Source organism: Mirounga leonina, unplaced genomic scaffold (assembly GCF_011800145.1).
Source record: "Mirounga leonina isolate KUSES-001 unplaced genomic scaffold, KU_Mleo_1.0 Mir_201, whole genome shotgun sequence".
Taxonomy (NCBI): domain Eukaryota; kingdom Metazoa; phylum Chordata; class Mammalia; order Carnivora; family Phocidae; genus Mirounga; species Mirounga leonina.
In genome coordinates this window covers 5,495,381-5,501,380 of record NW_023270504.1, presented here as the reverse complement: position 1 = coordinate 5,501,380, position 6,000 = coordinate 5,495,381, and positions in this window count along the sequence as shown.

Below are 6,000 nucleotides of genomic sequence, written 5' to 3'. Positions count from 1 at the left end.
TCTGAATATTTTCACTAGTATTTTTTATCTTTGCATCATAGATATATTGTCTCATCTATTTGATTAGCTATTTTTGTGAACTGTCAATATTTTAAAATTGTAGCTCTTTTATATTTCTTAAGACTGTTAAACATATTACTAATTTCATGTTAACAGTAGATGCAATTCTTCATGTAAGTGCCTAGAACATAGCATTATAAATACTTTAATGCACTATATTAAATTAAAAAGAGGCAGCATAGGGGTGCCTGGGTGGCTCAGTTGGTTAAGCGACTGCCTTCGGCTCAGGTCATGATCCTGGAGTCCCGGGATCAAGTCCCGCATCGGGCTCTCTGCTCGGCAGGGAGTCTGCTTCTCCCTCTGACCCTCCTCCCTTTCATGCTCTCTCTCATTCTCTCTGTCTCAAATAAATAAATAAAATCTTTAAAAAAAAAAAAGAGGCAGCATATTTAACTCACATACTATAGATAGTCAAATTTTGATTTCAATAATATGACACAAGTAGAAATGTCTGCAAGCTTTATTGCCTATCAAGCTCAAATGCCTTCAGGCAGGTAGCGTATGTGTCTCATCCAAAGGCTTTGAAAGTCCAACTTCTTTAGAACACTGTGCTAACCTCTAAAGACACAAATGTAGCCTCCCAGACCAAATGGCTGATAGCCTGTGTAACAGTCACTACCTTATTTGCATCTATTAATGTTAATATTTATAAATTCATAAACCCAGATGAAACTTGGAAGATAATATCTAAGAACAAGCACATTTGTATGTGTGTGTCTTTATGTTTGAATAATTTTTATATACATGGCAAACTGTCAATTACAAAAAAAAAAACCAGGATGCTATGAGAGAAAGAGTCAGCTTTCAACTGAGTAAAGCAGAAGATATCTTTCCTTTTTCTGATGTGGTTATCTAACATGGATGTTGAACTAAAAAGATGAAATAATTTCCATCCCATATATGAACTATGTCCCTACGGGTGATTTTTATATCATGTAAAAAATACATAAACAACTAAATATATAAATAATATATGGTCAGGATTCAGATGCTTTGACTAAAAATTATGAATATATACCTTACTATCACTGTTCAAAAGGACCTAACTAGACAAATACTTTTATTAAACTTTTTTTTTTATTTTTAAAAGATTTTATTTATTTATTTGAGAAAGAGAGAGAGCACAAACCAGGAAGAGAGACAGAGGGAGAGGGAGAAGCAGACTCCCCGCTGAGCAGGGAGCCTGACGTGGGGCTCCATCCCAGGACCCTGGGATCATGACCTGAGCCGAAGGCAGCCGCTTAACTAACCGAGCCACCCACACGCCCCAATTAAACTTGTTTTTCTAAGTAAAGGATAGTTGAGCCAAAGTAGTAAGGTCCGCTCCTCTCTGGGTCTTAGAAGGAAAGAAGCCAGTGGGACATCAGCATTCCCCCTTGCCCTACCACACTTTCTCCTGAACTAGGCTTTGAGGGGGTAAACTTGGTCAGAAGTTGATTTCCCTCTAATGGAAGAGAGTTAAGTTGGGGGAACCCCATTAAAGATCTGACTCTTTTACACAAATTGGGGCTGCTTTGATACCACTTCCTATTGTTATAGGATATGTTCTGGACTTTATAAACGTTAACTAGAGGCAATGGGGCAGAGATAGCAGTGAAATAAAGAATTATACTTTTTGCTTAATACAACCACAGTGTTGTTTTTTAGTTAGCACTATTTCTCCTGCATTTCTTTCTCTTTTTTTAAAAAAAGATTTTATTTATTTATTTGACAGAGAGAGACACAGTGAGAGAGGGATCACAAGCAGGGGGAGTGGGAGAGGGGGAAGCAGGCTTCCTGCTGAGCAGGGAGCCCGATGCAGGGCTTGATCCCAGGACCCTGGGATCATGACCTGAGCCGAAGGCAGACACTTAACGACTGAGCCACCCAGGCACCCCTGCATTTATTTCTTTAAAAAGTGACAAAGAACAATTAAAAGCAACGTATAGTAATTAGGGAGTGGGAGAGACTTCTGGTTGCCTAAATACTCTTCTCTCCTTTAGTAGCAGAATCCTGGACAATAAACCCAAATGAAGACTACATTCCCAAGCTTGGCATGTGGGGTGGCCAGATATATAAGTAAAAGTCACTGAGCAGGGCTTTTATGAAAGCCATTTGGTCTCTTTTCTCCTGCTTGGAATGTGGGTGTGATGACCTGAGCCCAGCAGCAATTTTATGACTTGAGGATTGAATCCATACACTGAAGATGGTGGAGGAAGTCAGGAAAAAGCCTCAGATCTCATAACTGCCTACCAGCTGCCTGACTTCATTTAGGTAAGAAATTAAAATCCTAATCCCTTCAAGCTACTGTAGTGAAGGCTTTTTAACCAACAGCTGGCAAGTAATTCCTAATGGATTCAAAGAAATGTATACTCTTTTTAACCTCTCTGAAAACAGACCTCCGTTATTACATGTAAGCCTTATTTTCATTTCTGTTCATTTTTTTTCATTCACATGTTCAAGTGTGTGCATGAAGCTGGCCCAATTCCAATATTTCCCACTTCCAGTCTCATTTCCTTAGTCCAAACTCCACACTTGCACTAGTATTATCTTCTGAAAACACTTGTCAGTGTGGTATGGTGATTAAGGTCTATAATCAGAAAAACCTATGTGCTAATTCTGCTCTGAAACCAGCTTTTTAATATGAAACAAGACACTTAACCTCTCTTGCTTCAATCTCTTCATTGGTAAAATGGGAAAGATCATGCCTTTCTAAACAATTGTGCTTAGAATTAAATTAATATATGTAAAGTAGTTGGTACATAGAAGGATATTAAGGTAGCCTGATGAGATTGTCATTCTCCAGTTAAATCCTTTTGGGAATTAGGAAGGGAATTATTGAAAAAGAAGTGAAGACATAAAGGAATGAGTAATTGGAAAGATATACAGGTACTTATATTCTCAAACAGCAAGTCTTATAAAAAATATTTTTAAAGGATTCAGGGGGTGGGGAATCCTCTTTGAAAGCTGTATTTTAGGAAAATGCACAAGATAACATGAATTGAAAGTTTAGTAGAGGGCGCCTGGGTGGCTCAGTCGTTAAGCGTCTGCCTTCGGCTCAGGTCATGGTCCCAGGGTCCTGGGATCGAGTCCTGCATCGGGCTCCCTGCTCGGCGGGAAGCCTGCTTCTCGCTCTCCCACTCCCCCTGCTTGTGTTCCTGCTCTCGCTATCTCTCTCTCTGTCAAATAAATAAATAAAATCTTAAAAAAAAAAAAAAGTTTAGTAGGAGCCAGCCGGTCTTTTAAATGTTTTAAATTTATGAACTCATTTAACTATAGGATATCTCTATGAATAGGTTTCTTTTATTATCTCCACTTTATATATGAGGAATTGGAAGTATAACAGAGGGTAATTTGCCCAAAGTCATAATGCTAATTAATGATGGAGCTGGGATTTGAACCCACGAAGTCTGGCTTCAGAAGAACACTTTTAATCCCTATGTGCAGGGGTTATTAATGCTACATTCAAAATGTTTTCATAAAGATTAGCTTTAATGATTAAAAGAACTAAATGGAAATATTGGGTAACATCTGGCATTTAGAAGATATTCAGACACATTTGAAGCCCTTTTTCCCTAGAAGAGCATGGATGGTAGAAAGTGTAACTGCCAGTGTTAACTAAGCACAAATTAACAAATAGGCTGATTGTTATATGTGACATCAGCAACAGCAAATGCAAGTCACAAGGACAATTTGTGCTTTCTTGGCAAAGGGAACCACTAAAAAATGGGAGGATTTAATGCTCTAGATATGTGTGGAACATTCTAAGCACCTGGACAGGAAGGACAGGTTCTACTCTGAGGAGCTAGTGTAATTAAAAAGGCCTTTAAGTGGGGGAAGGAGGGGGTGGGGGCAGAGATAAAACAGATTCAAAGTACACCGCATAATGTATAGAATTGTTGAATCATTATATTGTTCACCTGAAACGAACAGTATGTTAATTATACTATAAAAATATTTTTTCAAAAAAGTACAGTGATATGGGAAGATCTCCAGCATATATGATCAAGTGGAAAAAAATCAAGGTTTAGAACAATTTATGTGCTATTTTTGTGTAAGGGGGGAAAATGAGAATGTGCATTCATGTTTGCATTTATTTGCATAAAAACACTGGAAGGATATACAATAAGGCAATAAAATTTTAAAAAGGCCTTTAAGTATATTTATATGGTGTAGTATTTCATGTACACAGAAGCATATATAAGTTATGAAGCAAGATAATAAATATCTGTGAAGCCATCGCCCAACTTAACTAGAAAATTATTAATAGCATTGAAAGGACTTGTGTGTGGTCCCTCCACTGTATTCCACTGCCTCCCCACTACTCCAAATGCTAAGCTACATCCCTTGCATTTTTTAAACCATATATGATGTAAGCCTAAGCAAAATCATGTTTAAGTTTGCTTGTTTTCTGATCTTTAATGGTACCTAATCTTCTGAAATTCGTTTAAGCTCAGCATTGCTTCTAAGATTCACGTAAAGAGCCTATGGACTGTTTTCTCTTTTTTACTGCTTTGTGAGTATACTACATTTTGATTACCCGAGCTTCTATGGGTGGCATGTGGAATTCCAGCTTGTGCTGATACTAACATTTCTCTAAACATTCTTTTTTTTTTTTTTAAAGATTTTATTTATTTATTTGACAGAGAGAGACACAGCAAGAGAGGGAACACAAGCAGGGGGAGTGTGAGAGGGAGAAGCAGGCTTCCTGCTGAGCAAGGAGCCTGATGTGGGGCTCGATCCCAGGACCCTGGGATCATGACCTGAGCTGAAGGCAGACGCCTAACGACTGAGCCACCCAGGCGCCCCTCTCTAAACATTCTTGTACATGTTCAGTGGTTATGGTTGCCTCATTTCCTCTAAGATACTGCTCTCAAACCTGACTGCACATTAGAATCATGCCAGGAGCTTTAAAAAAATCATTCCCCACTCTCCAGACTTTACATTTAATGGCAGCCATGGTTGAAGACAATGCCCTAGGGCATACGCCTAGAGGTAGAATTGCAGACTCAGAGGACACTGGCATCTTCAATTTTACTGATACTGAGTTTTCCAAAGCTGGAGCACCTGATTATACCCCAGCCCCACCAGCAGTGAGAAGAGTTCCCTGACTCCACATTCTCAGTATGTTTATATTGTCACACTGTTGCAATTGTTTACCAACTTAGAGAATACAAAATGGCATTGCTTCTTGCTTTTGTATTCTCTTCTATTGGTCAGTTCATCTCTGCAGCAATACTATAATCTTCATCTTAATTACGGTGGCTTCATTGCCTGTTACAGTTCTCCCACTTTATTCTGCCTCTTTTTAAGACTTTTTTAGATGTTTTGGTCCCAGCAGTTTTTTGTGTTGCCATTATTTGACAATTTGATAATTTACTTATTTTATAAATATCTGTGGGGAATAGAAAAATGAAAGTAATAATCTGATAATACAGTTGAGACCAAGATAAAATCAGGATAAGTGCCAAATGCTGTTAATCTTTGGCGAGAATTAGATACTTGTTAGGTTTAAGTTGTTGATGGTTTCTTGAATTGACAAAGAACATGTATAAAATGCTGGAACTATATTATTGAAAATCATATGAAAGAAACAAGGTGGGGGGTTAGAGGAAATGAAGTAATGCAATTTATGGCTTCAGAATGAACAAACACATGTCCCAATAATCTAAATGACAGGAGAAATTCAGAGTATGTGGAGTTGTTGATAGGAAAATAGCTTGATACAGATTTAACATAAGAGATTGGTGTATAGAACTTTAAAACAAAAATCAACTAATACTTGAGCTCAAATCTTACTTCTGCCAAACCTTCACCCATTCCTGCAGAAAGTGTTGGTTGTTCTCTCCTAGGCTGCCAGCTTCCAGGGCTAGTAATTATCTTTGTATGTCATTTGTCTCCACTACAATGAGATTCTAAAGATGAGGGAAGCTTCTTTCTGGTGCCATTTGCCACATAGTA